This window comes from Hemicordylus capensis, chromosome 4 (genome assembly GCF_027244095.1).
Source record: "Hemicordylus capensis ecotype Gifberg chromosome 4, rHemCap1.1.pri, whole genome shotgun sequence".
Taxonomy (NCBI): domain Eukaryota; kingdom Metazoa; phylum Chordata; class Lepidosauria; order Squamata; family Cordylidae; genus Hemicordylus; species Hemicordylus capensis.
The window spans coordinates 193,884,189-193,908,495 of NC_069660.1; positions in this window are offsets into that span (position 1 = coordinate 193,884,189).

Below are 24,307 nucleotides of genomic sequence, written 5' to 3' on the forward strand. Positions count from 1 at the left end.
TCCCGAACTAGTGAGCAACCCACATGAAATGAAAGATCCAAACTCACAGTCCTTTGCTCATAATGCATTTTCCTTCAGGCAGGGGCTTTCAGGAAGCCAAGAATGATGCAGAAGAATCTTGTGCTGCTTCTGACTTGTTGAAGGCCCATAAAAATGAGAGATGCCATACCATCCTCTATGTCCTCTGTGATGCAAAGAGAATTCTGGAAGGCAGTACATTTGCATCTATGTGAGATTCTTGGGAAAGTCTGGGCATCACAGCAGAGACCCATACACATACACACTTAGGGGCAGGTTTGGAAAGTACAGTATGTCTGAGCCAGGTATCCACCCATGCAATCAGGCACATCCTACGCCCCTTCTACATACTGCCCCCCTCCTCCTAATTGCATGGGGCGGGAGTGTCTGTAAAATTGAGAGGGAACAGAGAGCAAGTCCCATTTGGAGTTACCCATGATCAAGGCTAACCCTCCTCCACCAACTTATTGTATGATTCCCAAAACACACCTAACTATTGGGATGATGAGATTCTGGAAACACATCCCAGATATAGCCAGAACCTATATCTTTTAAGCCCTTAAATGTCTGTTTAGTGTGGTCAGAGTTCTTTCCTTGTTTCCTAACATTTAGGTAAATTCAATTCACTCATCAATTACAAACATGTAGTCTGCATCGCAGATTTTTAAAAAGGTTAAGAGTAAGGGTGAGAACAGGCCAAAAAAAAAAAAAAAAAGATCCACTCCTCCCATCCAAGATATCTTGCTTGTCCTTTGAAAACTCTTTAATTTGCCCTCAGAACTTCTCAGACATTTCGCCCAAGCAAGAGCCTCCAAATTCACTTAACGTTTCTGATTTAGGCAGACATTAGTGTCAACCTCAGAAAATGTGGAAAGACAATCCCCCACTCTTGTTCCACTTGATTTAATGTTTAACAAAACACATCAAGTGTTTTGCACTTTTACTTTTTAGCCAGCTTTCCTTAAGGAAAGGAAAGTTATGGGATTGCCCTACTCTCTCTCTCTCTCTGTGCATGGGTATGTGTGTCCATCCCTCTACCAAGTTTGCTATGCCTGGAGTAATTTGAACCAAATTTATAGGGACACCACAATGGAATGATGTATTCCACCCTCATTCAAGATAGCAGATGCGTGAACATTTGAGACACAAGTGGTCTTGTAAACTGCCTAACTGATTTGGTCCAAATTTGGTACAGTTGTAGGGACACATAGGGGTGGCTTAAAAGGCATAGTTCGTAATGTCTTCCACCCTGATTCAAGATGGCAGACATGTGAACGTTTGAGGTGCAAGTGGGCTAACTTGTGAAGATTATGATTATCAGTTGAGATTATAGATAAAGGAAAGAGAGCAGATTAGTTTTTACCAGAAATTATTAAAATAATGTGGAATTCTTAACTTTCTTAAGCCATTTTAGAAGGTATAGAAATCAAATCAAGTCAAATCAAATAAAAAAAATAATGTTTCTATAGAAAAATGAGAAGAAAAAGAAAAACAATGGCTGATATCCTAATGCTGCGTATGTGCCAGGATTTTTGCTGGCACAAGGCTGTCACACCATTATTTGCATAAGTCTGGAGCTTATGCACCAGACTAGTGTTGTGCTAGTGCAAATATGTTTGTGTTTGTGTGACAAGGTATGCAGTCCTGTGTGGTCTTCTCAGCTGGCCCTCCTTAGTGTCCCAGGCCCTGGTGTAGTGTGTGTGGTGCCTGGGCCTGTAGGGGAGCCTTCTCTGTGGCCACCCCTCTTCTTTGGAATACTTCCCCCCCGCCCCCCGATTCATTCAGCTCCATCCCTAGCTGCTTCTAAGACCTACCTGTTTCAGGCATTTGCCCATTAAATATATTATTTTATTTTTAAAAAATTAATTGTGATTAGTATTGTTGTCCACCGCCTAGCGTCTTTGGCGGAGGCAGTATATAAGACAATTTTAATAAATAAATAAATAAATAAGAAACCTGTGGCATGCCTCTGTCAGGTAGTTGAGGTGTGGGCTCACTAAGGGGTACAAATCCAAAGCTGCGGCTGGGAGAACCAGGGACACATCGGGAGTCAAGCCAGAGAGACAGTCAGGAGCCAGAGGTGTAGAGAGGAACCGAAAACCAGGAACAATCCAAAGGTAAAGCCATTTCAACAATCAGGAGCCAGAAATTCGAGAGTGTAATGAGGAATCAAGAACAAACAGGAGGTTATACCAAGCAAGACAAATGCACCAGAACCAGGGAACCTTGATACTCAGGCAAGGCCTGCTCTAGACAGGAAGCCTCTCATATTCTTCCTATCCAGGCAGCCAATAACAGGCCTCACAGGACAGAGCCAGCATAGGGTCTTAAAACTTGAAAACGTCCGCAGTGCAGCAAGTCACCAAGAGGAGCAGTGTGGAGCAGAGTCCCAAGCCACAGAGAGACAGTCTCAAATGTTCTGCAGGGCACTATTGCAAGTAGTGAAACAGCAGAACAGTGCAATTCCAGAAATCCCAGATAATTAATGCGGCTGCATCGTCTTCTTGGGCTAACACACCTTTGTTCTTTGTGAAAGCCCATCATAAATCATGATGTTGGGCAATAAGTACACAGAACTGGCATATTCCCCATAAAGTTGTCAAGATCTCTGTTGGACCCTTGGTTGGTTCCTGGTCTTTTTCTCTGGTCCCCTAGCACCTCAGCATAGAGGAAGGGAGTTGTCTCCATCCTGTTCCTTCTCCTCTGGGACATTTTCTTCTCTTTAACTTTGCTCCTCCCCAGGAACCAAAGGTTCTGTAGTGCTGCCATTCATTCCTGCTCTTCCTTGGCACTCTCCCCAGCCTCATTAAATAGCTTGGTGCAATCCCTACAATGCCCCAGGATTTCCTTTCGTTTTCAAGATCCTCCTCCCAGCCAGTCCTCCTTCTCTGCCCATCCCCTCTCTTGCTCATCTCTCTCCTGGTTGGTTGTTTTCTCGCAGGTGCATCCCACTGGCTGCATCCCCACGTTGCTCCTACTCTGTATACACTCTGGTGTCAATGAAGAGGCTTTTCAATGAGCGCTGCACCCCAAAGAGTGTCTCTGGGGTGGTTGGACAAGCCAGCTAACCCACGCCTGGACAGAGTAAAGAAAATAAAGTAATAATGCATAGTAATAATAAAAATAACCAATAGTAAAGAAAATAGAAAATGGTGAGCATGGATAAATATTGTCCTGATAGTTCTTGTTCCAATAACTAACCTTCACAGTCAAGTAAAAATGTTCTTCAAGCAAATTCAGAATAGGGACAGTCAGCTAAGAAGAATAGGGACTGTCAGCTAAGACAGACTGACTGACAGCCAGAGCTGAAAGTTATTTGCCAGGCTTTCTTTATAATGTACACACATATTTCTATTGTCCCACTCTCCCCTTTGATGAAACAGGTTATAGAGGCTTTGACAATAACTCAATACCTGCAAAATCTGTTTTCCATAGGCAGAAATGTTATGAATGTGCATACAACAAATACCACTCTCAAACAGCCTTCAGCTCTAGGCGGGGGAAAAAAATGTCTGGCTCCAGCCTTACCTTACTTTGCTACCAGTTAGCTAGATGCACCCTCTGAAAATGTCTGCTTGAGGAACCATTGACAAGTTCATTGTTTTCTGTGCCGATGTTCCACAGCATTGAACAAGCTGTGAGTTGGCATCCTCAAGGACACAAGGTTACTGTAGCTAAAACAGCCCCCAGTTTTGCAATGAGATATTGCAAAACATGTGTACCCAAGAATCTATCATAACCTGTTCAGCATATCTTCTGATGACAGGTAACTTGTCACTACATGCTTCAGTTTCCTTCCTCTATTACAGGCTGGCTGATCCGGCACACTTTTCACTGTGCAGGTGCTTTTCTTTGGCAGACTGGTTGAGATAATAGAGCAATCCAATCAAAACATCTCAGAGAACTCCTGACAGAACATTTGCTGCTTTCGAAACATTTGTGCTCACCATATGGCAAGGGTAGTACAGGCTAGGAGACTGTGTGATCAATTTCCCCCTTCTTCTTTTTTTGTTTTCGCTCAGTGAAAGGTGTCGTACGTTTATGAGAGCCAAAATTCATTAAATGTCAACAAAGCCATCCAAATTTTTAAAGCAGTTTGTGCAGCAAAATCAGTAGAGAAGAAGCTCTTTTTAAAAAAAAGCCACCCACATAAAACCTGTGCTGGGGTACAACCCATAGTCAAATAACCTTGGTTAAATCTGAGAGAGTTAATAACTACAATGGGAATTAAGAGATTTTAAAAAATGTGTATTATTTTTTATTTGATTTATATACCACCCTTCCAAAAATGGCTCATATGATGAACAGAAGCACCATTCCGTATTTAATTGAGGAAAGAGACACAAGGATATTTCATTTATTGGTGCTGGGCCATAGGTGGCTGACTAAATAGGTGTTATAGTGCAAGTCCCAGCAGGATTGAGACCAGAGCTTCGTGTAATCCTAGGGAAGAGCCACAGTAAGGTGGCAACTGATATAAGGACCAGCAGGTCTTGGATCAGGAACTTGAAGGGTTTGAGGGCAGATTTAGCCCAGCAGTTTACTCTAGGGGTGTGGAGAACCCCCTTAGAAATGTCACTTGTTTCTTGACAATTATCTGATGTTTTGCTTTGGGAGGAACTCCGAAATTCACTTTAAATTTCACTTTTTTGAAATCTCTGCGCTACACTTTTTATTGTTGAATTTTAGATTAGTCTTCACTGTATATGCTCAGGACACATGACTTTCTTCAGGGTGGGGGGACAGGCCCCTGTAAGTGTCAGGCAATATGAAGTCTCTGGATTGGAATACATACTAGGAACTTAGTCTTCTGCCAAACATGCTTGGTCAACAAAGAAGCACTTACTGCAGTCCAGCTTCCAGGTGAAGCCACTGACTGCATTGACAGTGGGCTGGAGAACACTCCCTCCTGGTCTACATTTGGGTATGACCACCCACAACCCCAGCCAGACTCTGACAAGCAGTTGGTTGTAGTCGATTTTAATCAATACTATTCTGATTTTAAGCAGTTGGTTGTAATCTACTACTTTCCAAAGCTGGAATAATTATATATTTCTCATTAACTGAGCACAATCATCAAATAGCTTTTTGGGAGAAAAATACCTCTAATCCTCACATACCCTCTGGAAACCTCAAAATAATGTACCACCAGTGGCAGATCTACAACCGAGCAAACGTGTGCCATTAACAAAGGCTGCCATTAGGGGGAGCTGCACCCACATTTCCAATTTAAATAATTTTCCCATAGGGATAAATGAGAAGTTGAAAAATATTAATACCTCCCAAATGGCTAAGCAGAAAGCCCTGACATTTCATATGGCGTTCCTACATGATAACATTAAATGTCTAGATGTTCAAGGAGATCAATCCACCTGTTGATTTGTAATTAATCTTTTTAAAAGCTAAAAAAACTGGTTTTTTGCACACAGGCCCCTTCAGAGCTTGCTACACAATTGCACACTATAATCATACATATACATCCACATGTATATACATACACACATTTTTAATTAAGTGTATTTAAAATATAAAGTATATCTCTCAATATATTTTACTAACAGTATATGGGTGACTTGAATTAAAAACAAATGTCTTCTGCCCAGTGAAAGTTGCTTCTCCCTAAGCTTCATCAATATATTGGATTTCAGGGCAGTAATAGTCATAAATCAACATGTTTGGTAACTACTGTATGTAGAATCCAGAGGAAAGAGTTGTGACATGCAAGGAGAAGGCAGTGGAGTAGAATAAGAAATATTAATGGTTTAATGAACTAGATATTATTTACAGAGAAGCAAGTGCAGACTGCTTTCAGTGCTCTTGCTGCTGGTTGTTCATTAGCTACACCTCTACTCCAGGACTGCACTAAAAGTAACTAAAGCACCATTCAAAAGCTGGCCTGGATCAAGAAGTGAATTAACTAGGGGTGTGCAATTCGGGAATTCGGTGATTCGGTTCGGGACCCGAACCAAATCACCCCTGTTCTGTTTTGTGCCCGAATATGGGCCACCTGAATCACCCTTGATTCGGTTCGGATGCGGATTTAATCCGAATCCGAATCGATTCGGGGGGTAAAAAATGGGCCCAGGGGAAAAATTTTGGGGTGGGGTGGTAGTGCCCAATGGGTGGAGTCTACCACCCAATTTCAGGGGAATTGGTCAACGGGCTGATTTTGGGGGAATTTTTGAAGTTTTAGTGACTTTGGGGCAGTTCAGGGGCATAGCATGGGAGCTGGTCAAAAGGAGTGGGGTGTGGTGGTAGTGCCTAATGGGTACAGGCTACCACCCCAATTTCAGGGGGATTGGGCAAAGGGCTGATTTTGGGGGAATTTTTGAAGTTTTAGTGACTTTGGGGCAGTTTGGGGGCAGAAAGTGGATCTGCCCCAAAAGAGTGGGGTGGGGTGGTAGTGCCTAATGGGTGGAGGCTACCACCCCAATTTCAGGGGGATTGGGCAGAGGGCTGATTTTTTGGGAATATTTGAAGTTTTGGTGTCTTTGGGGCAGATTGGGGGCAGAAAGTGGATCTGCCCCAAAGGAGTGGGGTGGGCTGGTAGATAGTGCCTAATGGGTGGAGGCTACCACCCGTCCCCAATTTGAGAGTGATTGGGCAGAGGGGTTTTTTCTGAGGTGTGAATTCTCATTCTATCATAACAAATGAAATTTTTTTCAATTAAACAACTCTCATGACCCCACTTTCACTTTTTCACACTCTCTATTACTATGAATATGAGGAAGTAATCAATTTAGCACACTTCACCTTATGAAGACAAACCTCAGAAATTCACCAAAATTCACCCCTCTGCCCAATCACTCTCAAATTGGGGATGGGTGGTAGCCTCCACCCATTAGGCACTATCTACCAGCCCACCCCACTCCTTTGGGGCAGATCCACTTTCTGCCCCCAATCTGCCCCAAAGACACCAAAACTTCAAATATTCCCAAAAAATCAGCCCTCTGCCCAATCCCCCTGAAATTGGGGTGGTAGCCTCCACCCATTAGGCACTACCACCCCACCCCACTCTTTTGGGGCAGATCCACTTTCTGCCCCCAAACTGCCCCAAAGTCACTAAAACTTCAAAAATTCTCAAAAAATCAGCCCTTTGTCCAATCCCCCTGAAATTGGGGTGGTAGCCTCCACCCATTAGGCACTACCACCCTACCCCACTATTCTGCCCCAGGCCCCACTTTCTGCCCCAATCTGTCCCAAAGACATGAAAACTTCAGAAATTCCCCAAAAATCACCCCTTTGCCCAATCCCCCTGAAATTGGGGTGGTAGCCTGTACCCATTAGGCACTACCACCCCACCCCACTCCTTTTGCCCAGCTCCCATGCTATGCCCCTGAACTGCCCCAAAGTCACTAAAACTTCAAAAAATCCCCCCAAATCGGCCATGAGCTGAATCACCCGAATTTTTCGGCCCCGAAATTCGGGTGATTCGGCTCGGCCCCGAAAAATATCGGGGGACATCGGGGGTGATTCGGTTCGGCCCTGAATCACCCGAAATTGCTCATTTCGGGCACAGATCGTTCTGTGCCCGAAATTTTTTGCACATCCCTAGAATTAACCAAGAATACCACATCCCTCCTTTTCCTCCAAATAAAAGACCAGTCCCATCAAAATACTAACAAAATTTGGAACACTAAATTATACACATAAAACATGAACACACATCAAAAGTTGGTCCACAGATTCATGACCAGCTACTGCTATGTAGTATGTCTTGAAAATAGGTTGGAACTCAGTGGTTGATCCTTTGCACGTAACCTGAATAGCCCTGCTCAGGATCATACAGGGCTGCAGACAATGGTGGATTGGAAGCCTGGATGGGATGATATTGTCACTGGGAATAGAATCAGCATCATCTGAGCTTGAAGCCTGATATGTGCTGGTTTGAAGTGAGATACCTTTCTTGTGACTTTATGATTACTCCACTGTGCTCTGATAATGGTACATTTAATCTGCATTATTTGATATGGTGCAGGATAAAAGGGCAGTGACAGTTTATTCCAAGGCCGAAGGTTTTTCACTAGAACCATGTAACCCGTTTTCAATGGTAGTATAGTGGCTCACCTGTATTGTTCAGTGTACTGTTTCATTGTATTCTTTTCATGTCCATCACATTGATGTCCAAACTTGTTGAGGGTAGCTGGTGGCACACTGGTACAGCAGCGGGGAGTGGACCTGTAGCTGTGGAGGAAACAAAATATTTTTTTTTTCACATTGGCACCCTCTGCAGTGCACTCTGGAGAACTTTGAGTGCCTTCATAGACTTCTCAACTGCCCCATTGGCCTGCAGCCAGTGCGGCATGACTTTTCGATGTCCGAAGCTTAGATAGAGTACAAACTGAGCAAATTGAGAGCTCTGAAAAGGTGGTCCATTGTCACTTTTGAGAACAGCTGGTATGCTATAGGAAGAGAAAATCTTATCTGATTTGGGGGCTACAGTATTAGCTGAACTGCTGGTAAGCATTTCCAGCTCTGGAAAAGGGCTATAATAATCCCTAATAACCAAGAGATGCCTACCATTGGGGAGAACACTGACCTCCACCCATGGTGAGGAAGGAAGAGGAGACACTTGGGGTGGAGTGACTCAGAGGTACCACAGCCTGGCACAGAGAGCAAGACTGCACACATTGTTCAGCAAGGGCATCAATTCCAGGAAATGATACTTTATCTCTTAACAACACTTTGGTTTTCAGCACACCTTGGTGACATTCATGAGCGAAATCAATGGCACGGTTCCATAGAGCCTGTGGAATAACCAGTCTAGAGACCCAAAGGAGATCATTGTCTGTGATACTAAGTTCATTGATTACATTCATAAAGGATCGTATGGTGGCTTGTGCTCAGAATTCAAATATGCTAAATCATTCAAAAGTGCCTTCCATTGACACTATGAATGGTCGTAATGATAATCTGGAGCAAGAATCATCATCCGTAGCAGACTTTATTTCCTGCAAAGAAAGAGCTGTGGGAACTATGTTAGAGCGAAGAAAGTTGACATGTCACTCTGCTTCGGTTGTTGTGATTAGAAGCTGTGCTGGAGATAGGATGTCTGGAAAAGTAATCAGCTGGATTATCTTTACCTGAGCTATAGATAGCCCTGTAGTCATATCCCTGCAATTTAAGCATCCAGCTTCCAATACACACTGGAGATTGAAAGGACAGATTGTTGAACATAGGTTCCAGAGGCGTGTGCTCAGTTATGACTATGAAGGGACAGCCATAAATGTATAAGTGAAAATGAGAACATGCCCTGGCAATGGCAAGTGCCTTCACTTCTGTGAGTGAAAGAGCTTTGCTAACATACACTATGACAGAAATGTGGCCATTTCGAGGACAGCACCCAGGCCAACAAGGCAAGCATCCACTAAAAGTTCAGTCTGTTTATTGAGGTCAAAGTATGATATGACAACATCATTTGCAAGGAAATTCTTGAGTTCTGTGAAAGCAGTTTGATGTTCAGCCAACCATTCCCATGGTTGTGTTTGTGTGTTTGTGTTTGTGTGTGTGTGTGTGTGAGAGAGAGAGAGAGAGAGAGAGAGAGAGAGAGAGAGACTGGGAATTGTGGCAAGCTGCAGGATGAATCTGCCAAAAGAATTTGCAAGGCCCAAAAGACTACGAACTTCAGTGGAAGTAATGAATACTGCAGCATTGTGTATTGCCATTACTTTTGGGGATTCAGCAGAGATATCGTCTTTGGAAAAGTCATTGCCAAAAAAAACTCGTGTTGTTTTTTTAATTTGCTCTGGTTAAGAGTCAGATTCTCCTCCAGCAGATGCCATAAGACTGCAGTAAGATGAGAGTCATGCTCCTCTTCTGTGGTGTCAAACACCAAAATATCATCACTGACATTGAGCACATCTGGGAGTCCAGCTAGCACTTCACCAAATTGTATTCTGAACTGGCAATATTCTGCTTGTTAGTCAAGCATTTCCCCGCTGCACCACTTGAGGTGCATGCTTGCCTGAACATATACCGCTCAAAATCTCTGCTTTTGCAGGGCTTAAAATACTTGGTGAGTGTTAGCTTTGCCTCTTCATAATCATCACCATTTCCAGTATCAGGGAATGTTTTGAAAATCTGGTGAACTTCACTGCCTGCAAAATGTAACAGCATTGCCCGCTTGATGGTGGGATCATTTTCCTTTATCACAAGAAATACTGTAGATTTCCCAGTCTTTCAAACCAGTGGTCCCATCCAGGTTTCAAGGTAGAGTGGGAGTCGTGGATAGCAAATTCAGGAAAAGCAGGAAGCATATCAATAACAACAAAGGCAGAATCTCATAAAACTGAAAGAGGAACCAGTCACTGTTGGAAAAGTATGCTGTGCCATTGAACAAAAGAAGCACTCAAAATGGCTGCCACTCCACTCCTACTACAAAAAGCTTGTGTTATATTTACTCTATGAAGAAACATTCAGAATTCCAAGTGAGAGAGGGACAGAACAACCTGGTTAGGAGAAAGGTGTGTATTTGTTTCTGTCCCTTGCCTTCCTTCTGTCCTCTCTATGACTTGTAGGCCTCTTCCTTTCTGTGTTGCTTTCTGTTATTGAGAAGGGAGTTTTGTTTGTTGGTTGGCTTGTGGAGGGGTTCTTAGCCATTCTCATCACCAGTGTAGAATCCAGAGAAAAGAGATGTGGCCCACAAGGAGAAGGCAGTGGAGTAGAATCAGGAATATTAATGGTTTAATGAAATAGATATTATTTTCAGAGAGGCAAGTGCAAACTGTTTTCAATGCTCTTCCTGCTGATTGTTTGTTAGCCCCACCTCTACTACAGGACTGGACTAAAAATAACTAAAGCATCATTCAAAATCTGGCCTGGATCAAGGAATGGATGAACCAAAACGCCTCACTGTAGCAGATTATTACTCCAATAGTATCTTGGCTTACAGTTAAAGAACCTGTATGCAGAAACTGTCTAGCCGCATTCTCCTCACTAAACTTGTATCTGACCTGCGGTCCTATTTCAGGCAGCAGATGAGGATATGATGGAATGATTCTCCATGAATAGAACCCTCCTCTCTAATATCTAATTCTTCATGAGAGCCAGCATGGTGTCGTGGCTAGAGTGCTGGACTAGGACTGGGGAGACCTGAGTTCAAATCCCCATTCAGCCATGAAACTAGCTGGGTGACTCTGGGCCAGTCACTTCTCTCTCAGCCTAACCTACTTCACAGGGTTGTTGTGAAAGAGAAACTTAAGTATGTAGTACACTGCTCTGGGCTGCTTGGAGGAAGAGCGGGATATAAATGTAAAAATAACAATAACAATGTGCAATAAAATGTTTTTGAACATTTAACAGTTTCTCCATCTCTGACTGTTTTTAAAAACCCTTAAGATGCACCTGTTTTCTCAGGCTAATTGATGTTATATCATAATTGTTTTAATCATTTTATCCTTTTATATATATATTGTATATTAACTTATGTACACTGCCTAGGAACACACATGTCAGGCAGTATAGAAATATACATACATGATATGAAGAAGCATTTGATCAAGTGAGTTTCCACTGTAGTTTGAAGTTAAAGAACCTAGACTCAAATTAATGCCTAAGCAAGAAACAAGCCATATTTGGACTGCTTAGAACGAGGTTTAAGAGCGGGGTTGAAGACTGGCATATTTTGCTAGATCTGGTATTGCAAATAATTCTGACCATTTAATTTGAGCACTTCCTGTACTAGAGACAGAGTGTCCAGAGCACCACAGCATCAACTAGATGACAATATCCAGAAATGCAGGTTGGATGGAAGTGGTGCAGTCATTTAAGTAACACAGGGTTTGACAAATCCCAGGCACCAGGGAGCCATGGTACCTAGAAATTTAACTGTGGTATCTAGACATATATTCAAAGGTAGACTCATTTAATAAAATCTTTATTTGTCCCAGGTGGGTAGGTTTGGTTGTGGTTTTGCTGAAAATCCCCCTCCCCCAGTTCGGGTCAAATTTGAACCAGTTCTAAAAGGTTCTACATAGGGTATAATGGGAACTTGAACTAGCTCATTATTCCCTATGTGAAGCACCTAAGGGCACAAAACCGGGGTTTTGTGCCAAACCACCAAACGCCAAAGCAATCAGACACTCCTGTGATTATTAATAAATTTTTGAAGGTCTTTTTTTCTTTTCAGTTTTTGCATTTGTCTCATAGGGAATAATGGGGATTTGAGGATGGCCCATTCCCCCCTTGGGGGGTGCCTGGGCACCCCAAATTGGTTCTGGGGGCACATCAGCTTATGCCAGAACTCCCCACAGGCAGCCCCAAGTTGGTGGGGTTTACAGGGTTTCCCCCCCCAGGATTTTTAAAGTTCTGGCCTCTCTTAACAGTATATGTCAGATTGGATTCTCTGGTTTATATATAATATTATGAAAAGCTCTTCAGAAGGGCTGCCTGGAGGGGAGGGAGTTCTGGCACAACCTGCTGTGCCGCCATACCCACTTTTAGGTGTCTAGGCACCCCCCAAAGTGGGGGAATGGGTCAGATGGGCCTCCTCAAACCTCCATTGTTCCCTATGGGAGAAATGGAAAAAATGCAATTTTAAAAAATCACAGGAGTGCCCATTACTTGGGAGTTCGGTGGGTGGTGAGCACCCATGGGTGCCTACCACTCACCCCAGGTTTATGCCCCTACCATCACACAGTGACACAACTAAAGATACCCGACTAAGAACCAAAAAACCACCACAGAAACTGACCTGCTGCTGCTGCTCCCACACAACTGCAAAGCCAAGGGAAGCAAATCAAACAGCACAGACTACACAACAGCCACACAAACCAACAAGAGACCTATCAAGACGGTGGCACAAGGCAGTAAAACCAACCTAGCATCATGTAAACTGCCAAGAAAGAGGGGAAAGGCAAAAACACATCATGGTGAAGGAGGAGAACTTAAAGGAGTTGAGGCCATACCTGCTGTGCCTCTATACTCACTTTGGGGTGCCCTGGTACCCCACAAACGTGGGGAATGGGGCATTCTCAAATCCCCATTATTCCCTATGGGAGAAATGCAAAAATTGAAAAAATCTTCAGAAAATAATTAATAATCACAGGAGTGTCTGATTGCTCTGGTGTTTAGTGGGTGGTAGGCACCCCTGGGTGCCTAACACCCACACCAGTTTTGTGTGCTTAGATACTCCACATAGGGAATAATGGGCTGGTTCGAGTCCCCATTATACCCTATGAGAAAAATAATAATAAATAAATAAATAAAATCATTAAAAATCATAGGAGTGTCCGATTGCTTTGGGGTTTGGGTGGTAGCTGACATCCATGGGTGTCTACCACCAAACCCAGTTTTGGAGGTTCAAACCAGTTCTAACTGGTTTGGATAGAACCAGGCTCTGTTTGATTCAAACTCGGACCGGCACTGCCAGTTCAATGCCCTGTTTGGTTCATGTTCAAACCTTCAAACTGAACTGATTCAAATTCAAACCGGTTCAGATTCAAACCTGTTTGCACATCCCTAGTTTCTGTTCCAAATATGTTCTTTGTAATAGAGGTGTGCACGAACCAGTCTGCAATGAACCGGGACAGTTCAACGGTTCAATCACAGTTCCCCTTACTGGATTCCCTTTTATAAGCATAGCTTTTCAGATCGTTGAACGGGTGAAACCAGGTCAAGCCAGTTTAATTGAACAGACTGGTCCGGCTAGTTGGTTCAATCAAACTGGTTTGGGCACTGGTGTTTCGGTTCAGATTTGGTCCGAATTCAAACTGAACCATGAAAATCGGTCCATGTACACCCCTACTTTGCAAAAGGGACAAAAAGAAGCCCATCTACCATTTTCCAACCACCCCACAATGTCCATTATTGAGTTTCATAATTTTATCAAGTGTCCATTGACAAGTTCCTAAATGTTTGGTTGGCTCCTAGATCCAAAGCAAATTTGCCAGGGGCTGGAGAACAGGGAACCCCAAAGTGCCTACTGCCCAAGTGTTTGTCCCTTATCATTGCTTAATTGACAGTTATCTTTGCAAATTAAATTAACGGATAAATTAACAGTTATCTTTGCATCCTCAGATGCCAATCTCAGAAAATTAGAATATTACATGGAACCAATAAGACAAGGATTGAAGAATAGAACAATATCGGACCTCTGAAAAGTATACAGTGTACTGTGCTTGACTGGCCAGCAAACTCGCCTGACCTGACCCCATAGAGAATCTATGGGGCATTGCCAAGAGAAGGATGAGAGACATGAGACCAAACAATGCAGAGTTGCTGAAGGCCGCTAATGAAGCATCCTGGTCTTCCATAATACCTCATCAGTGCCACAGGCTGATAGCATCCATGCCACGCCGCATTGAGGCAGTAATTGCTGCAAAAGGGGCCCAAACCAAGTACTGAATACATATGCATGCTTATACTTTTCAGAGGTCCGATATTGTTCTATTCTTCAATCCTTGTCTTCTTGGTTCCATGTAATATTCTAATTTTCTGAGATTGTGGATTTGGGGTTTTCATGAGCTATACGCCATGATCATCACAATTATAACAAATTAAGGCTTGACTTATCTCGCTTTGCATGTAATGCATCTGTCTCATATATCAGTTTCACCTTTTAATTTGCATTACTGAAATTAATGGACTTTTGCATGATATTCTAATTTTCCGAGTTTCACCTGTAGTAGAAGTTTTTATCCCAGGAATCTTGGAGTTATTTCAGCACTGCAAGTGCATGCGCTCTATCATTTGTAAAAAAAAAAGATAGATAATTTGTTTTAAAAAATGCGCAAGTATGCAAGATTAACAATGGAAAGACCATTTATAAAGTCAGAAGGCTCAAGAGACCCTTTGAGACACACTGAGGTCATTCACACGACTGGGTGGGTGTGTTCTAATATAGGACACGTGCTTAATTTGTACAGAGCACTTGCCAAATTTGTTGTACCTCACCATTGTCTTATGTGAATGAATTCTGAACCCCAGACACCTTTGAAACAACATATTAGAGAGAAGGCCAGTAATGGTAGAGGCTGCCTTTTAGGGAAGTTTGGCTGCTATTTCTGACTTTCTGAATAAGCCTTCTGATAAGCCTCCGGGGAATCCCAGAACACAATTTGAAAATTAAATGATCTTTTAGTCCAATCTGGTGGGGTGATGATTTTATAGTTGTGGGAACTGGGGCAGAGTGAATGGAACTGATTTGATCCAATTCACACAGCTAATGAGCTTCAAGGCAATGTCAGGGAAAGATTTACCTGACCAGTTCAAGAAGGCACCCCTGGTACTATTTCCACTGATGTGATCCTCTGTAACCTAACTGCAGTCTTTTAATCAGCTGTCCAATAAATGTAATCTCAATGTTTTATACAGTAATCAGCCATCCTTCTCTGTAGTTAATACAGTTTACACGATTCCTCACGTTGGCTTGTTAATTAAATGTCTCCTGATGGCGGATGCTTTTTGTAATTAATTTGGTGCCTAGAGAATAATTAGAGTAAGAAGAGCCACAGTCTCCACAAGTTAAAAGAAATAGTTTGGAACAAAGTGGCCCTCATTAATCTTAAAAAGTGATGCCGTAAATATAACAAGACATACTTATGCACCCGTGCTAAAAAGAGCAATGCGATCACTAGAGATGATCTAGAGATTCTTAATCAGCTCTTTTATTGGAAAACCTGGTTTCAATATAGATCATTAGTCACTCTTGGCAAGGAGCTCTGCATTATAGCACCTCCATCATCTCTCAAATGCTTCCCGTGTTATCAGAAAATACACAGAATGACAAACTCACCTACAGTGCTTTACCCCACTGCACCATTACTACAGATCACTGGAGAATCCTTCAGCTCAGGAAAGCTATGGAGAAGATGTGCTTATAATCACAACATATTCCTAGGATGCTTTTTAATATTATGTGGAACTTCTACCAATTCAAAGGTACAGCCTAGGGATGTGGAGAAACTATCTGAGAAACCTTTCAGTGTTTGTCATTGTGAAGAACCCTAAAATTCCCTTTCATATTTACCTTTGGATGCATTTTGGTTTGAACCCTACTACAGTCTAGTTCAGTGAGCTAATTTACTCAAGGTGAATGGCTCACAGCCAACAAGCCATATACGCCTCATTTCATGTGTAATTTAAGTATTCTTCTAAGATGTTATCCAATGGAGGAGCCCCTTTTTGAACTCATTTGATGTGGGGCGGGGGGTGGACATCTGCCCCTCATCTCAGACACTGGGTTTACCAGGGACAGGTCTAGCCATACTCTAACGTTATGCTGAAGGCCAAACTTGGCATTGGTTGGCAGGCCTAGATCTGATAATCTGGGCTCTTTTAAGAGATCTGATAAGCAGTGGTCATGGTGGGGACACAGTTTGCCTGCTTAATTAAGCGAATTTAGCAAACAATGGTGCTTAATTCACTTAATTCTTCTCTTGCCTTCCATTTCTCCCTTGCATTCCCCTTCCCCAGCCACTTTATCCTAGCCAGGATTCCCAGATACAAGTTTGCTGCAGTTGAGAGAAAAGTGTGACTGAGGAAGGGGAACACAGGAGAGAAACAGCAGGTGCAGGAAGGGTTAGAGACCAGTCTTTTGCCCATTATTTTCCCCCTTCAAATCACACGCTCCTACACTGCTCCTTAGAAATCTAGTTGACAAATGACATCTGGATTTCTAGAACTGTATTGCTGCAAAACATCTAGTTTGGACCAAAATGTTCCCCTCTACTCCCCCCCCCGCCCCACTTATAATTCAAATATCGTTTAGTGCTGCACTTTGGGACAACTTTGCAGTGGAGAGAAAGACGCTGCACACAAACACACACACACTTTGCTCATCTTAATGGCTAGTTTTCTATGTGACTTCACATGTGGCTTCACATTCACAAGAACATTTTTTCACATGAAATGGTGTTGGCTCTACATAAATGGTCATGCTAATAGGCCTTGGGGCAAGAAAGTAAATTAACTCAGTGGGTGGGGGGACAGCATGGACAAAGTAGCATTCATTTCTTTTGCAGCAGCTTTTACATCAAATGCAAACAGCAAATTCAGAAAGATGGGGGAAAGTAACACATCCTGCCTTTTCCTTTGGAATGTGTAGATATTCTACTGAGGAGGTGTAATAAACTCTATCTCAGATAACACAGATAAGTGAAAAGACAGGAAACACATGACATTTTCCCTGTTGGCTCCATCCACATTTGTGTTAGATCTGAAGCTCTTCTCAGGAACAGCCCTATTTAGGAAGAAGGTCATTTTCCTTCATCTTTTTGTCCACCTTAAATGTCCTATTTTGGAGAAGCAGTTCTGAAGTATACAGTGCACAAAAGTATGACTATAATGTTTAGCACTGTTACCCCCCTTATTCCGTATAATTTGTTTAAAGTGGTTTTTTTATATATATGAAAGTGCCTCTCATTCTCATTTCCTCTTTTGGCTTCATTGTGTGACTTGCAAATCAAAAAGACAGTATAATTCTCTAAGTGCTAGACAATTAGGTCTAAGGAAAACAAATTAGAGCAGGAGACCATAACACTCAAAGAGGAGCATTAAGTTGATATATCAAGTGATCAAGTTCATGGTTTTTAATCTACACAGTGAGTGGTTTAAAGGGTCAGCAAAGTTTTGTATTTTATTTTGTGTCTTGTTTAATCTAAATGTTGAGCAGACCACACTGGGCTAACTCATTTTTAAAAACCTGATTTTAGTGGCAATGATTGAGGTTAATGTAAGGTAGAGCAATTAACTCCAAGGGAAATTAGAGATTATAAACAGAGCTATAAAGTTCTTCTATTATAACTTTGTTTTCAGAACAATCAAATGTGTACATATATATTTTATGTAATAAATGTGACACTAAAAATAATTGCACATGAAGAACACTTCATGGAAAGAATGGTTAAATAATTACACACACTGGCCACAATACAACCAAAGTTAGGTCTTTTAAGAAGTGGAATCCTATGCATGTTTAAAAGACTTAACTTTGGTTGGATTGTGGCCAGTGATGGTGTAGTGCTCCTTCCATTGGAAACTATTGAAAGGATTGCTGTGCTGTTTCCTGGGAGTGGTTTGAAGGCAAGGCATTGCACAGCAGCCATCACTATCCTGTCAGGGCTGCCTATTGTGCAGTAGCTGCTGAAGGGCAATTTAAATTGATTAAAGATCCTTAGTCTAAATGGTTCACTCTGGGCTTGGCCTTAGCTCAGGAGAAGCAACAATTTGAGTCAGGCAAGTCTCCCTATAGTCCCAAGAAATGATGAGAATCTGACCTGTTTTGCAAAGCCTTTTTTCAGAACTCACCACAATCTAGAGTAGAAAGTAGCAATGCAGGTATATTCAACCGGCTGATGGACCGATCAGACTTCCAGTGAAGATTTGAAGAAGGACTCTCTTACAACCTAACATAATTATTTTATAACCTTTCTATCATCATAGTTTGCTCTTTTCTCTTTGGATCTCTCAGCTGGTCATGAGCATTTTACATGACCAGCCCCCAAGAATTTCCAGATTTCATTATATTCTAGGGATGTACAATTTGGATTTTCTGTTTTTTTAAATTCATATCCGAAATGAAACACCCCATTTCATTTTTGGGTCCGAATCTGACCCATCCGGATCACCCCAGAATCAGTTCGGATCTGAATTATTCCAGATCCTAATCTAAATCAATTCAGATTAAAAAATGGGTCCCAGGGCCAAAAGAGTGGGATGGGGTGGTAGTGCCCAATGGGTGGAGGCTACCACCCAACTTGCAGAGGAATTGGGCAAAGGGCTGATTTTTGGTGAATTGTTGACGTTTTAGTGTCTTTGGGGCAGATTTGGGACATTAAATGGGATCTGGTGTGGAAGAGTGGGGTGGGGTGGTAGCGCCTAATGGCTGGAGGCTACCACCTAAATTGCAGAGGGATTGGGCAAAGGGCTGATATTTAAGTGATTTTAGAAGTTTTCACATCTTTAAGGTTTTTCTCCATAAGGAACAATGGAGGTTTCAGCAGCCCCATAACTCCACTTGGGGGGGGGGGCTCTGACATGGCCCAGAGCAAGTGGTGGTGTAGTGCACAGAGGGTGCCAGCCAACCCCATGGGTTTCTAACCCATGGGGTACAGGGTTCTGTTGTTTCTGAGGTGTTCTGAGTGTAGATTCTCTGGTAGCAAATGAGATTTTCAATACAAACCATGAATCCATTCTTATTTAGGTGGATTCGTTCACCACCCATTAGGCACTACCACCCCACCCCACACTTCCACCTGATCCTACTTTATGCCCCAAATCTGCCCCAAAGACACTAAAATTTCAACAATTCATCAAATATCATCCCTTTGCCAAATTCCTCTGCAATTTGGGTGGTAGCCTCCACCCATTAGGCACTACCACCCCACCCCTCTCTTTTGGCCCTGGTACCCGAAATTCAAGTAGACGTCAGATCGGACCTTTTTGCATTGAAGTCTATGGGAGGCAAAAAGGTGGGAAATTCAAGTAGATGTCAGAAGAACTCAAAATGGAGGAGGAAGAAGAAGGACTTTATCGGCCACAAAATGGAGGGCCAAAACTACAAATAATTCAGAGCCGAAACAGAGGTGATTCATTTCGGTTCCAAAACATTTCGGGAGGGCAAGAATGTGATTCGTATCGGCAACGAATCACCCGAAACGGGAAGTTTCGGGTACAGATCCTTCTGTACCTGAAACGTTTCGCACATCCCTGTTATATTCCACTATTTCAACCTGTAGGATGTCTGCAGTTTTTTGTTTCCTGTATTCATGTTGAAATCCTTCTAATGTTTAACATTAACCTATGTTACTTCACTACCTGTTTGCCTCACTTATGAATTACCCTGCTTGGACAGCTTTTGACTCACACATTTCTCTAAGGTCACTCTTGAGGATAAGAAGCCTACATTGCTATCCAAGTAAATGCAATTTTTGGTCAAGTCAAAGCTCCCCTTATCAATACCCTTTAAATATGCTACTAATAACATAAACCGTGCAGTAAATTTCCATCACTGCATTGGGTCCCTACCATCAACTGAGGGCTCCTCCTCACGTCAGCCTATGTTTTGGCAACTATGTTGAGAAGTCCTGATAGAGATCTCTAGATATTCTAACCCCGCCCCCCAATTACAGATCCCAGTGGGAAGGAAAAGATAATTAAAGGCGTTATATTATGTCATATGCCCCTCATCTTTTAAAATCTGTTACATTTATAGTAAAAGAGGATATGATTTCCAATTGCAAGTTCTTTTGTGAGTTCTCAAAAACTGAAGGATAAGGAGAGTTGGTAAAACCCTCAGCTATTCTAAGTTCACATTCACAATAAACTGCAGTATCTGCTCCATAAAGTTCTCTTGGTTGTTTTAGCAATACAAGGAGTAATACTCTCTATATTACCTTTTTATGCACATTTCGTTCTACCTAACCATGTTTAATTCTTTTTTAGGTCCATAGAATTATGGGACAATGATTACATGGTCCTTTGATTGTTATAGCATTGAAATTTGCTGAAGAAATCTATACTGAAGAGATACCGTAAAAAGGTACTTTGTACTGAATGTATTGGGTAAAAAGGAATCCAAGATGCGCAACATATCTCATCTGGACAGTACTTTGCTAGCAGAACAAAGAGGCACCTTTTAAAAGTGGTGATTCTCTTTATTTAGCAGCACGAGAGCAACTGGCCCTATCCATCCCCAGCACAACATCCCTCCAGTGGCTGTTACTGGTGTCTATCTTATGTTTCTTTCTTTTCTTTTTTTTAAGATTTAAGCCTTTTGGGGAAAGGGAGCCATTTTATTTGTTTATTTATATCTATGTAAACTACTTTGAGAACTTTTGTTGAAAAGCAGTATATAAATATTTGTTGTATTCGTAAATATTTGTCGTATCCGTATTGCCATACTTCAGAAGAGCCTTGGTTTTCAGAAGAGCCTATATGAACCAGACATGGCAAGCCACCAGCTCATGTGTTCTCCCTTCCATCTCCTCATCATTTGTGTACAAGAGGAGGAAAGCAAAAGTTTAGCAAATCACAGTTTGATCTTGATTGATTGATTGATTAGCTAGAGCTAGAATAAACTACGGTGACCTGAAGTTGTATGCAACAGAAAACTGATTTAGTAAAAAAAGAAAAGAAAAAAAAAGAAAGGGGGAAGTTTCACTTCTTCCTCTCATGTGTGAAGGAGAGGAGAGGGTACATTAGCCTGAGTTCACCACAGCTAGTGTCATAGTCTGAGTCAGTGAGAAGTTTACTAGAATGTTTATGAAGTCTGACATCTTACATTGTGCTGGAACAGCTGTATTGGCTCCCAATTAGTTTCTGGATGTAATTTAAAGTTATAGTTTGAATCTTTGAATACCTTGATGGTTTGGTCTAGAGAACCTTAGGGGACAGAACCCTATGCTCTGCAATTATCAAATGGAGCCTTATTCCAAGTGCCAGTGTTGCTGATGTTACACTGGAAGGCGCAACCATCAGGGCCTTTTCCATAGTGGTGCACTCACTGATGTTCAACCAGCCAGGCTGTCCTAGTTTTCTGGGCAGCTTTCGAGCTTTGTGAAGTCCATTATAGAAGCAAGCATTTCGGGCCTTTATTTAGCTTTCCCAGTGAGATGTTGTTGAGACTGTGCTGATGCTCTTTTGGCTTTTTAATTAGATTTTTACTGTTGTAACATTGTTTTTGGCTTTTAATGATATATTGCAATGGAAGCTTTATTGATTGTTTTATATGTTTTTTAGCTGCCCCTTGGGCTCCTTTGGAGCCATGTGGTAGGATACACATTTCAAAAATAAATAAATAGATCATCAATCTTGATTAGATTTTGCCTGTTCCTGTGCTGCTGCCTATGTCTGTGTTAATCAAGTTGCTTTTATCTCTATTAAATACAATCCTAAACTTTTTCCTGCATTACAATAATATTTTAATGACAGTTGAAAAATTGATTATGCAATTAGCTTGGTTTGCCAACTTCAGTTTCATGCTGCAGTGCTTGAACACATGAGAATCTCCCCACCTTTGTTTTTTAGAAAAATACATATTTTGATCTCAAGAGTTCATAGTAAGTGCTGTTTATTTATGTAGCATGTTAGTATGAGAGGCACTTTTATGTGCTCCCTCTCTGTCTTCTCAACAGCCCCATGAAATAGATCGATACGTTTACAGGTAAAAGTCCTTGAGGCAATGACTTGCCAAGAGCTTCACTATTGCTCCAAAACTGAACCCCAGATCAAGCTTAGACTGCATGCTTCTGGCACAAATGAGAAATGCAAATGAAGCTGGAAATATGGCTTAAACTTGGGATGTAATTTCTCTAGCTATCAGTTGCTTTATCACAAGATGGAGATCTACTCAGGAGAGTTTGCCTTTGATAAGTTTCAGATTGGGAGAGATTGAGGTTACTATAAAGAAGCAGGGCACCCTTGAAGAAATTGTGAACTGAACTAGGCACTGCATCATGATTTCCACCTAATTTTGCCAAAAGCACATTTTAGAGACAAATTTGGAAGCCCCTGCTTTGGGCATAACATAATGTACAGGTAAAGTGTGCCATCAAGTTGATTTCTACTCCTGGTGCCCACAGAGCCCTGTGGTTGTCTTTGGTAGAATACAGGAGAGGTTTACCATTGCTTCATACTCCTTTGAGTATGAGATGATGTCTTTCAAGATCTTCCTATATCGCTGCTGCCCGATATAGTACCAGCAGGTGTTTGAACTGTCAACCTTCTGCTTGTTAGTCAAGCATTTCCTTGCTGCGCCACTTAAGGTGACTATAACATAATGTAAATCACTTCAAATAAAAAGAGCTGTTGATAAGATTCGTAGAATTTCTTGGGCGGGGGGAGGATGTCCCCGTCAGTGTTCCCTCTAACGGATTCCCAGATGTTGTTGACTACAACTCCAAGCATCCCCAGCTGCAGTGGCCTCTGGCTGGGCATTGCGGGAGTTGTAGTCAACAACAACTGGGAATCCCTGTTAGGGGGAATACTAGTCCCCATGCATCCAAGATTTTCATTCACCATAGGCAATTCTGTATTTTCCACATGACATATTGTCATTTAGAACTGTGAGTTAGAGGCATTATTTAGTGAGTTTCTCTGATCCCCAGTCCATGTAAGATAGTCCATGATGGGAGTGGAGAATATCACTACCTGAGTGCCCTGAATTACTTGGTGAGTCTTTGTAAATGATATGTTGGGGACATAGGATTTGTCCCCAGTGCAAATTTAATGTCTGGACCACCTTTATGTCATAGTGGGCACATGGGGGCATTAATTACAAGGGCTGCACTCAATGTTCATGACAAAAAAAATTGGGTGTGACAAGAGAACTTTTAAGGAGCAACAGAATGCTTCCCCAAAGTTGACCATTTTTGCATCTGCTCACCTTTTTGCTGTTTTTTAGGCATTTACTTCAGCATCATTATTATTTATCTTCTACTAGGACTACTACTTTCTCATGAAATCTGGAGTTGTGATGACATCACAATGTGAATCAGAACTGGCATTGTAATGATGTTGCTTAGCCTATTCAGAAGATTTAACTAGTGTTGTAACTTTGCTATCTTCCTTCAAAATTGCTCTTCAAAATTGCTCTTGTGTTTTGCTTGGACACCCCCCCCGACACACACACACACACACACACACACACACACACACACACACCACATTTGCTTTAGAATTCACTTCAAGCAAAATCGGTTGGCAACCTAGAAGTTTCTGCAACCCCATTAACTAGTCTCCTTTGAAATCCCTCAGGTGTTTCATCTCAGAGGAAATCCCAAATTTGCTTCATGTTTTGCTTTAGGTGAAATTTTGGTGGCAACTCAATTGCAGATACATTCATTCTGTGTTTTTGTTTGGTCACACACTCTGTTTAGATAAGCTCATATTATTTCCTGCAGTTTTTCACTGTATGTGATAGCAGTATGCATGCCTTGCCTTCTCGCATGACATTATCAATAGCCGGATACATGAAGTGTCTCCGTGTGGTGCTCAGGATTTCATTCAAAAGCTGCTATGACCACTTTGAAATGGTTAGATGCTAAAGTCACTACAACTGAAAGAGATTCTAAAGGCTCAATGTTGGACCATCGTTAGAGCAGTTTATCAGGCACACAGAGAAAGGAATCTGTGTTAAAAGGAGGTAGTGCTATCCACAGAGATAAGATAAAGGGTTCAAGCAATGACTTTTCTTTGATGAAAACCTTTCCCTCCAGAACTCTCTGATAAACCTGCCATGTCTAAATCCTTTGGCACAGAAACTTGACACCAGTTTAGGAGGCCTTAACTTTTTTTAAAAAAACTTTATATTGTTTCACACTCCTCATTTATTTATCAAATGTATATAGAG